The sequence below is a fragment of the Caloenas nicobarica genome, chromosome 1, assembly GCF_036013445.1.
Source record: "Caloenas nicobarica isolate bCalNic1 chromosome 1, bCalNic1.hap1, whole genome shotgun sequence".
Classification (NCBI taxonomy): Eukaryota; Metazoa; Chordata; class Aves; order Columbiformes; family Columbidae; genus Caloenas; species Caloenas nicobarica.
The window spans coordinates 23,631,163-23,643,535 of NC_088245.1; positions in this window are offsets into that span (position 1 = coordinate 23,631,163).

Below are 12,373 nucleotides of genomic sequence, written 5' to 3' on the forward strand. Positions count from 1 at the left end.
ATGAGTTAACTCTGAATGTGACACGCGCCCTGACTCAACAGATGAGACCAGGTGTGAGTTAACTCTGGGCTAATTCTGCACGGTTATGTGAAGTGAATGACAATCACTGCAGGGGTCCAATTCAATTATGAGCTTTACTAAAAGTACATGTTGGAATACTAGTTACAGCGAATAGTGGCTTGGCAAAAGTATAACAGCAAAAAGTCCTTCTACAAGCAACATACTGGCAACCATTAGTAGGTCTAATACCAAATTTAACAAGAATCCAACAGCAGAGCTTAAGATAATGTTACTCTTATATGTTCAAAAGGAAAAGAGAGAAAGAGAGTGATAGAGAGGGAAGGAAAACTAAAGTATGAGAGAGAGAGAAAGAGAGTAATATATCACCAGTCATGGAATGAGAGATAAAGAAATAAGGATATAGAAAAAAGGAGAGAAGGAAAGAGCAGAGAGAAAGGAAGAAAGAAAAAGGTGAGGGATTCAGCCACTCTTACGGCTCTGCAGCGTGGATGATGCGACTTGTATGATGATGTGTGGCCTCCGGTGTCCCACGGCGAGGATGCCGGGGTTTGTAGTTTGGGAGTGCAGTGTTCTCCAGTGTCTGGTCCAGTTCCCGCAGCGAGGCTGGTGGGCCGAGGGTCCTCAGGGTGGTGGGTTCCCTACCAGTGCTGTTTTAGATGAGCTTTTTTATAGCTCTCCGAGTAGAGGAAAGTCTGGGAGAAAGGGGTGATTGCAAAAGATCGACAAGTCTCGACAAGTCTTGGGCCATGTTGAAGGGTCTTGGCCTTTCCCCTTTGTGTGCCAAGCTGGGCATATCAGAAGATGGAGCTCTGTGCCCTCTGGCATATCCCCCACATTGGCCAGCCGGCCTGGGCTGTGGCTCGTTAGCTTGTCGTTGATATGTAAATCACAGTCCACCCTATACTGAATGTGTCATCTCCTGCCACAATGTTTGAGGCATGATTCCTTTTAACCTTTGGCAATCCTGGGGCTGGAGGAACTAGTTTTGCAACAATATTTCAGCCATCATCCTTTTTAATACACAACGGTGACTACTGCAGATTAATGGAAACTGAGGACCTTGTTAAGGGAAAATAATCCGGGGAGAATGGACAAACATATTCTTAATATACGAACAAACTGTAGAAAAAAGAGTATTAGAAAAAGTCCCTTCTAATCATGCATATACTATTGTCAGTGTTTGGTTTCACGTTTCATATATTGCAACCAATCTACCATATTTTTATCAAGATCATATATGAAGATATAGCAATAATTCCATCAGAAATATTATCTCATCTTCTTTAGATAGCATAAGAATGCATTACAGAATTCTGCTTTAAGCACACATTTTTTTGCTCACACTGAACCTTCCTGAATCATTCCTCTTAAAAAAAAATTGCTTGATCTATACTAATCAATCTTCATTTTACAGCCAAAGAGAAAGAAATGAGAGCAAGTCCCTATCATGTAGTCCTTCAAAAACAATTAAAATGAGAAAAAAGTCATTACAACCAAGAATTGATCTTGAACCTCCCCTGAAGTTCAGAAAATTTAGGAAGATATTTTACTACTGTCATAATACTAAATAATTATAAATAATTATGAATTCAGGAATAATATTTATTCATTTGCTAATTTCTTCATTCTTTCTGGTCCCATGTAAAAGTGAAAAGACTGTAATATTAAAAGGCATGATTCTTCTAGCATTTTGGGAAGACCGGTAATTAGAAAATGTGAGGAATTTTGTCAGTAAATAGTATTTCCTTTAGGTAATGCAGAGCTATCAGGAAAGCATGTGCCTAAAACTGGCATTCAGTACAAACTTTGTTTGCAAGGTCAGCACTTGTAGCACATATATTATATGAAGGCAAATGGAATGTGGCCATAGGTTTGTAACAAATCAAACTCTTGTCTTTCCTTCTCTGCCTCACTAGGCAGTGGCATAGAGATACATTATAAAAACAAGAAAAACAGGATTCAGCTCAGTTGTCTGACCAGAAAGAAGGGTCAATCAGAGCAAAATGTGCTGGCTGCACTTCATATATTCATCTGTTTGTATTTTCCTTCTGTACCAACTCTTTCTCTAAAGACAGAGAAATCAAACACACAATGTCCTCAGTATGAAAAATGTAAATCTTACTATGCTGTTAATGACATATTCAAAGTTAATGTACTGATTACTGAGCAAACGACAAGGAGTGTGAAGCAACTCTGTCTTCACTGAATGCAAAGGAACTAGATGGCAGAACAGTTGTTACTGTTACTGAGTTTTGAGAATTTCCTCCATTGGATTATTTTGAACTGAATTTTTGACACACTTGCAGACAATCTAATTAATTTAATTTAGATGGCAACTACTGGATACTCAGTATAAGTAGCACATTTAGATGCATCACTCAGTTTCAGCAATCAAATTTAGAAACTTAAAACTGTCTTAGATAAGTAAATAACATGACCTCAACATTTCCAATATTTCTGTTTTAAACATGGGGACTTCTGTTTCTCTCTTACAAAGTTTTACAAAGGAAGAATATAAAAGGTTCCAGCCTGAAATTACCATATACTTATGGAAGAACTGTTTAACTGGTGCATGTATGAAGAATTTGTATGGGAATGCTGTATTATTTTCACATCTTAAGCAGTACTTACCTGTGGCACAGGTTTTGATGACCCATAGTGTACTTCTTTGTTTACGAAGAACCTTCAAATGTTCCTCATGATTGATGTAATAGGGAAGGAATTTGCATACTGAATGCTAAATTGATTTTAAAATGCCAATGTTTTGCATAAGATTACTTTTTGAATTAGTTGAGATTAAAAAAACAACCAAAAAACCCCCTCTGTATTCTCAATTAAAGAATTAGGATAATACTAAAATATAAAAACATATTGAAAAGTGAAAAATGGGAAAAATGTCCCAAGACAGAAATGAATGTAAACTTTTATTGTTAATCAATTAATCCAATGGATTCAGTAGGATGTGTTTCCCTTATAGTCCTGTGTGATTGCAACTTCAGTTTGTGTTTAAAGTGAAAAGAGATTTTTAACTTAAAAATGAAATTTTAAATAACAAAACTAATTTAAGCCATATATTCTGTAAAAAAATTGATTGAAAATGTCCTTTTTTCCAAGAAAGTTGCAGCACTGACAAATTTCTTCAGAATAATTTTTGTGATTTTCTTACACAAGCTTGCTAAGTTATGTCTCAGAACACTAGTAAAGTGGTATTGTGTAATTATCTGACAAGTCATGGGCTAGAAATGACATTTCCAAAGAGGCAATGATTGTCAGGGTAATTATTTCATTAAATATACTACCATTATAAATTTATTCTAAGTTGTGCTGAGCATACTTTTGTAAGTCTATGTTGACATGAAGAAAAAGATTTAATTGTCGGTGGAGAGTTTTCTCCAAGGCGTTGAGAGTCATGAAAGCCTTTTCTGCAGACTTTAGCATATTCATCTAACATTAGACTTCCATAACTTGCTCTTATCTTTACAAAATTCACTGCAAAATTCATGGTGAAAACATCTGAAACAGTGCTATAAACAAAGTATGTAAATAGCACGAGGAATCTAAAATATATGTCAAAGTAACACTGAGCTTCCAAAGGATACCATTGATGCAATCATGCCCAGTTTGAAGGCAGATAATACACTAACTGACAAAAAACTAAACCAAACCAAACCAAAACAAAACCAGATAGTATCATTAAACTTATAATCTTCTGTCCTAGAGAGTTTGCTGACATCCAGAAAATCAAATGCAAAACTCAAGCAGATAATGAACCATACCTTTATAAATTTTGTTCTTCTCTTCTGTTTCTCCAAAATCTGCACAGAAGTTCAGAGGAAAAAAACAAAATAAAACAAAACCCTCCAACAATAACAACAACAAACCACCTGAAACTTAATCCCACACCCCAAATAAACATGGAATAATAAAAATAATCTATCTTGAGGCTTCAGGTTTGCAGCTTCATAAGCATAAAAAGACCAAGTCTTTTTATAGATTCTAGAAAAATAACTTGGTTTTTTGTTTGGTTGGTTTGGTATGGGGTTTTTTAAAGTATTTTTACTTTTTGGTTTTTTAGAACCTTTGCTTCAGTTTATTTCTTTCAGGTTAATTCAGAACCTGCTTTGACACTTTGAGTGCACATGATTAATTTTGTTACAGGACCATTTCCCCAGATGTGATCACTTTTTTTAACTCTAATGAAACTTCTATTAAACTTGATATGCCTGAAATCATACAAACACATCCTCATTAGCATTTATCAGCCTTGTTTTATTGAAATTGACACCTTTACACGTTTATTGTATGGATGAAGTGCCACCTCTGTGATAAGAATGTGGCAAAACCCTTCAAATACTAAGCAGGTTATAGAATAGCAATTGAATGAAAGGGCGAGAAGCAAAAAGCCAACATATGACAAGTCAAATCAGTTTACTGTCCACACTCAGCAAAGATTGTTTCATTTGCATAACATTGATTTCAGCAATTCATATGTCATTTTAAATTTGTCACTTAGTTCTTCTAAGACTTCAATCGCAGATGTACATCAGCTTCCACATGCAAGTATAAAACTACTTGTGTTGACTTTTTGTTCTTGTGAAAGATTGTTCCAGAGCTGTACTTCAGCTAGAAAAACAGTATCATTGTTTCCATTTATACACCGCACAAGCAAATCCAATTGTTTACAATTACCTTTCCATGCCATTACGACAGGGAATACAATTTTCTGGCATTTACCTGAAGCCTTAGGCCAGTTTGTTGCTTCTGACAAGAAGAAATTTGTGGTAGCAGCTTTTGCCAAGAAACCAGCTAGGAATGAATGTAAGAGTGAGTTAGTATGTGCTCTAACAAGAAAGGAGAAATAATGTAAAGTTTCTTGTCACTCAGAAGGAGAATCTGACACCCAATAGCAAAGATTCACTGAGGTACTGGACACATAAAATCAAACATAAGATTTGTTCTTGTCAGCTCAGTTGTTAGAAGTGATGGAAATGTGTTATGCAAAATGCCCTGCAGATGAAAGACACAATAGGCAATACGGAAGAAAAAAAAAAAAAAAAAAGGAAACAGTCTTTACATGAGTGAAGGAGGGGGAAAGAGACATGGTGTCTGAATCATTTGCAGAATAGTTATGATAAAAGATGTAAATCCTGTGTTCTGAACAATGGAAGAACAATGACTTGATCTTGCCTCACAGTGTATTTCTTCAAAGACTGACAGGATGATTTTAGGTGAAAATTCTGATTTTTTTGAGGCAGTTTGTGAGAATGAACCCAGACTTTTTTTGGCCACATGGTTTTGAAGATATAATGGAGCATTTAGGTCAGCAGAGTAGAGTTCTGATCTTAATTTATCCCTATTTCAGGCAAGATTTATCTGCTATTATTATCTGCTATCTATTATCTATCTATAATTATTATCTGTTCGTTATCTTGCTTGAATTACTTGTTTGCTATTACAGACTACACAGATGGAAAATAAAACAACCCAGAATTCAACCTTGTTTTTTACTTAGAATTTTTTTAAGACATTTAGAAGTAATCTACAAAACAACTACGTATAAACTCTTAGAGCTGCACTCACTTGCATGTAGCAGTAAACTGAACTGAGAACTTCTTGAACCTGTAGGTATGTTTTAATTTCCTCTTGAGATTTAATTATACTGTTCAGATGGAAGGACACGTAGAAATTGTACGAAGGATGTTTTAATTGCAATAAGTTGAATTTTGCCTTTATTTCACAGACTGAGGACATTTTTGGCTTTGTTAAAGTTGACTTCCACGATGAAAGCCATGTTTCCTGACAGTTATTCTGATAGCAGATATTACAGGGGCAACAGAGACAGGATTGTTGTCTCCTAACAGCTGGCCAAGAAAATATGGAATCTTTATACCTAATATACTATTTTATGTATTGAACTGGTTTCCAAGAGCATGATTTCTCAGTTTCTCAGGGCAGGGCAGAAGAAGTATTATCATGTTTACAAAAACCCTAAAGAATAATCTTTTTGCTGGGTTTCCTTTTGCACATATCTTTAAAAAAAAAAAAATTGCGTATATGGCTAGTTCATTACCAGTAGCCTGTACTAAATGCATTATTTTTTCTATTTGATTTTTAGTATAACAGTCAGAATTGTTATTGCAAGGAGGACTGAATGCCCCACATTATTAAAGAAAAGTTGCATTTAATTGAGATGTTACATGTAATTAAAAAATAGAGCTTCATCTTCTCCCAAATTGTCTGTTTATTCAGGGCTTAGATGCAATGCAGAATTTTTCTTCATGTTTTTTTTCTCATAGTATAAATTGAGAATTAACTGAAAAGGTATTTAACACTTATTTTGTGTTTAGGCAAAAGTCACATCTGACCACATAACAAGAATGCTGAATTCCTGTTTGTTGCTTTGTGGAACAGCCCAAACAATACTCCTAAATCAGTATGTATCGTGGAGAAGACAAGGAAATATTCACCTTCGTTCTTGACAAGGAAATACATGTGACATTTTTAATATACATTACCTAGCACTACAGAATATCCTACAACAACATGACTCATTCACTATTGTTTGTGCCTTTTCCTCCTTTCCAGAGCCACGTTCATACATAAAAGCAGTTGAACTGAATAACAACTACAGGGGCCCAGAAAGTCCTGCAACAACGTCTGCAGCCTGAAACACTCCTTTTTTTAAGAGAATTCTAGACTCACTGATTGCACTTGAATAAAAGTACAAAAAAATTATTTTACAGTCACTAGAAAGTTGACATACCTAAACTTGTTGGCCTTTAAACTCATAATGTGAATGTATTAGAATGAATGCTAGCAATATGCATGCATTTCTGAGGTACCATATGCATTTGCAAAACTGTTAAGCTCTTTTTCTGACCTCACTGAAGAATTCATCTGACAGTGAATCATGATAATAAATGTAGTTACATTTGCTGGAGTGTTTTCTTCTCCTTGTTTTCATCCCTTTTTCATAGTGCCTGATTTCTCAAGTGAGATTATGCTGGCAATGTGTATCCACAATTCAGTTTTTCATCTGCAAAGGTTGCTATTAACCTAACCAACATGCCTTGATTATGTATGATGTTCTTTTTCTGTTTGCCCTTCACTGTACCCTGAGCTGGTTCTTTGCCCTTGCATGGACCAGCTTCGCTTAATATATGATCACTTGTGGATCTGAAATGCAGGTCTATATCTCCCTCAAGTCTTGGATAAAAATTTCCATATTTATTTGGTTTTCTTGTGTTTTATTGAAATGAGAAATAAAAGGTAGAAATCTCAGGTAGATCCTAAGTCAGAACAAGTTTTCATAGCTCCATCAAATTCCTGCTGTTTGTTCTGCCTTAGATTGCTGTTTGTGGTCATACAAAATTACCCTCTCAAATCAACTTCATTTTTTCACAGAGAAAGCTCCACATCCTTATTATGGATGCACCAAAGTTGCTGGTACTTATTTTCCACTTAATGATGCATTTAGAGTACTCACACAGATTTTCCACTCAATACAATGATGTATTTTATGATTATTTTTCATCAATTCTCTCAAAGTAATTGTCCTCAAGAAACAGTATAACCAAAACCAGATCTGATTTTATTATGGTGTCCACAAATGTCAGCCAGGAAAATAACCTGTGGCTCCACTTCAAATAAAATTGTCATTTAATTACTTCATTTTATTAGCTAGACTAAACACATACTTCCAGCTTCAATTCTATCTATGGTATACCCATCCATTAAATAACATACTTCTTTGTTTATAAAGGTATCCTAATGCATTCTACTGAGGACTGTATTTTTTTCTTTCCTGTAGGGTACTTTATAAATGGAAGGACTAGGAAATATCTTGAAGTTTATGACTTAAAACAAAGTTATTATTTTTTTATCTTATTACATGCAAGTGGCAAAATATGCATGGATATCAGCGTTCGCGCTTCCTCCTCTCTTCTCAACTTTTTATGGCCACAGATGCTATTGGCTATGTATTTAATAACCCTACATCCATGAAATGCAGAAGTAGAAATAAAGAATGATGATCTATTGAAAAATGACAATCAAAAGAAAATACTTTAATCTTAGATTTACATTTACAATATTTTTCTGAAAATTATGATAAAAGTTAGTAATTGATATGAAGTTATTCTTACAATGGGGAGATTGAAAGCTGTATAATGGCAATGGAACGAAAACTGCTTTGAAATACCTTGTGCCTGAGTCCAGGAGAATGCTGAAATTGTATTTCTAAAGCAAAGTTGAGGAATGAAAAAATATTGTTTGTTGTCTGGATATGAGAAAACTTCCTGTAAGAGGACAGAATGGATAAAACAATTAAATATTAGTTGTTTTCTCTTTCTCTCTCTCCTTCTTTTTATTTGTCTACTTGTTTGCTTGTGGGTTTTTTCAATGTTTAACTATCCAGACATGGAAATGAAAGATTAGAAAGAGGTGAAAATCAGTAATGCCTTGTCTTCAGCCACCACCAAAAATCAGTGGTTTTCTCCATATAGACTTTTACACTGTCATTTTATCATTTCAGCCCAAATTTCAGTTTGGATGACAGTAGTTTGGTTCTAGCAGTGGTTTCTTCTTCTGTGATCCAGATTGAATGAAAAAAAAAAAAAAAAAGTGGAGTATAGATTTTGATGGTTTTTTTTGGATTCTGAGTCTCTAGTCATTTCAATCTTCCTCATATAATAGAAACTATGGTTAATATACCTCCTCATCCAGCTGTGATGACTCATCCTCTAGCACAGGAAACAAAACCCCTGGATCTTCAAGTAATACAGCAGAAGTTGATATGAATTTTTTCATCTATACAATGTCAGAAATACAAATTTATGTGTGAGTGAATATACTAGCTGATGTTTAACAAGGATATTATCAGAAATACAATAGGAAAGGGATAACCAAGAGAATAATAAGAATGGAAATCGATCATACAGAATTCTTTCTCCAGGACACAGCATGTCCTTTCAGTAGAAGACTGACACATTTCAGCAGAGTCACATATCACTAAAGCATAGCATCAAACAAGAAAATTCCTTAATGAATCAGCAAGTACCACAAAACGTTATATAGACTGTATGCATAAATAGGAAGATAATAAGTGGACAACTTCACTGTCAGGTACCTAAATGACATGTCATGTGACTATGACATGCTAAGCAAATCACAGGCACTGCAACAGCAGCAAGCACAGTTGTAATACGAAATCTCAATATTTCTGTAGAGATGAGGTAATCTCATGATGAGACATAATTCAGAGATTAAAGAATCATAAATTAGAAGAGATTTCTCTATGGAGTAACTAATGAGAAGGGAGAAGGTCTGCTCACCTCAATGTACTTAAACTTAGGAGCAAGAAAGAGAAATCCAGAAAATTCCATGCCGCAATTTTTAACTCCAAAAAGAACATATACAATGAATGAGAAAGATAATTGAATAATAATTTTTAAATCACTCTGGATGCTGTTCAAAATTACCCAGTGTACATAAACATGACAAACTAAAATGGACTTAAAATTGACAATTAGTTTAACTCTCCAAAAGGTTTCTTAACTAAAAGACATATTAAAGCACATTGTTATAATTAAAATTACTTCCTTTTTAAAAAAATGAAATAATTTAAAAATTAACAACATTTAAAATAGCATAAATTCTGGCAGGTTAAACATAAAATGATGAAAAGACAGACCAAGAAATGCTTTGAAAAACAGCTTGCTAAATGCAAGAAAAGTACTAATAAATCTTTGTTTTTCAAACAGAACAGAAACAGGAAGATTGACAGAAAGTCTGTAAGGTCAATAGATGAGAAAGTCCTAATAGGAATGTTCAAGAAATGTAAGATGAGAATAGAGAACTAACACATTATTTGCATTGGTGTTCACCACAAAGGAACTACAGGGAGTTCTTCCCGGAAATTTTGTTTAAATGAGGTAACTTGAAGAAACTATTGCAGACTATCATGCCACTAGAAGGTATTTTAGAACAAAATAACCAGATGAATAGTAAGAAATTGTCAAGTGTTCATCCATCACCCAGAAAGAACTGAAAAATGAAATCATCAAGTCACTAATCCTATAACCTATCACTTAATCATACTTATTATCGGTAGAATGAAATGTGTCAAATACAATATTTACTTTTTTACAGGACCCAGTGGAATCTGGAAAACCAGAGACCAGTAAGTTGGCCTTCTGTGTTAGGGAAATCAGCACAAAGTATAATAAAGAATGAAAGAAGCTAAAACACGGATAAATATGATCAAAAAAAAAAAAAAATCCTAACTTTCTGTGAAGGACACAATGACTTTGTAAACAAAAATGATCCCATTATTGTGGAATCATACATAAGTTCATACATAAGTGTCTAGTTTAAGATAGATGAAAAGCCCTTTAGACTGTAGGATTTGCTCTTGACTTACTATAATGGAAGATCTCACACTTGTCTCATGTAGGTCTGTGAATTTCTGTGCCTTAATCTATGACTCATCCCCTTCAATTTAATGTTAATCATACCATAAACTGCTGGGAAATAAGACTTCCTGGGTAACCGCCATCAGCATATTTGAAAATATAACATAAAAAATCTAGAATAGCGTTTGTCAGTTGACAAATACAGGGAATAAATCCCATCATACCGTTCTGTGACATTCGTGATATTCAACACATTCACAAAAAAAGAATGGGAAGAGTATAATTAGTGAAGTTGTGAAGAATAGCGACCAAAAAAAAAAAAATCCAGATATCTAAAAATGAAGACTGACCACAAAGACCTGGTAGAAAGATTTGATTGTAAACGAATTCACAATATTGCAAGAGTGGGAAATAAAGACACAGTTGAAATGTGAATAGTGCAATAGGGGAAAAACAAACCAAAGTAAAACACAAAGCAATCCTAAATATTTCACTCTGTGATGCACTCTAAATAAAACTATTCCAGTTAGAAGGGTTTTCTTTGACTAATTTTTGACAGTTTAATGACAAACTGATCAATTTTCAGCAGAAATCTTAAGATCAGGGAGTGGAGCATCTCCCTTATGAGGAAAGGCTGAAGGAGCTGGGTCTCTTTAGCTTGGAGAAGAGGAGACTGAGAGGCAACCTCATTAATGTTTATAAATATATAAAGGCTGAATGTCACGAGGATGGAGACAGACTCTTCTCAGTGACAACCAATGATAAGACAAGGGGCAATGAGTATAAACTGGAACACAGTAGGTTCCATTTAAGTTTGAGAAGAAACTTCTTCATGGTGAGGGTGACGGAGCACTGGAACAGGCTGCCCGGAGAGGTTGTGGAGTCTCCTTCTTTGGACCCAATCAAAACCCACCTGGATGCCTTCCTGTGTAACCTCATCTAGGTGTTCCTGCCCTGACAGGGGGATTGGACTAGGTGATCTTTCGAGGTCCCTTCCAATCCCTAACATTCTGTGATTCTGTGATTAACAACAAAATAGATCATAAAGCAGAAAGCATGAGACATTATAAATCTCTAGAACATCTGCATCTTAAATGCAATGTACATTTCTGCTTTGTCCAGCTGAAATCTTTGGTAGAAACAGAGAAAGGCATGCAAAAAATGATTTTAAAAAGTCATTGCTGTAGATCAATTTATGTGTTGGAGAAATTGATTAATATTCTTTATTTTGAAAAAGGGATGAATGATGAATCAAATGGTAACAGTAAAAAATCACGGTTAACAAGAAGAAGGTGAATATACAGTGTTTATACATAGTTTCTCACAATGATTAAGAAGTCATCAAATGAAACTTTTTGGTTCAGACTCATACTAAAGTAAGTATGTGCTTAAGCTGTGGAACTCTTTGCCTTGGGATATTGGTGAATGCCAAAAGCACAAATGGACTCAGAAATGAATGATGCATATTAGTAGAACAGAATTCCACCACAGGCTAAACACAGAGAAAAATGTAACTCTTTGTCTCTGAATCCCAGATTGCTAAAAGCTAGGAAGCTGTTACTGCACGCTTATCTGTTGTGCTCTCTCACGAGATGTTCAATGTTGGTCACTACCTGGGACAGGGTGCTTGACTGAGTGGATCTCCCATTGCCATGCTTCTTTCTTAGTCTATTACTTGGAAGAAAATGGCAGTCTTAATAGAACTCAATTAAATCATCCTGTTTTTAAGAAAATATCAAGGCAAAATCGCTTGAGCTGAATTTAAAGAATCTTTAGTGCTACCAAAATGTGATTGCTCCAGAATGAAGTTAACTACCTCTCCTTTCATTTGTCTGTTTTTTCATTCAGAAATTGTCTATTGTTTTAAGCTACACTCTGACACATTGACACATTGACAGCTGCTCAACCATACCTCGATGAGAGAAGGTACTATTCTCTCA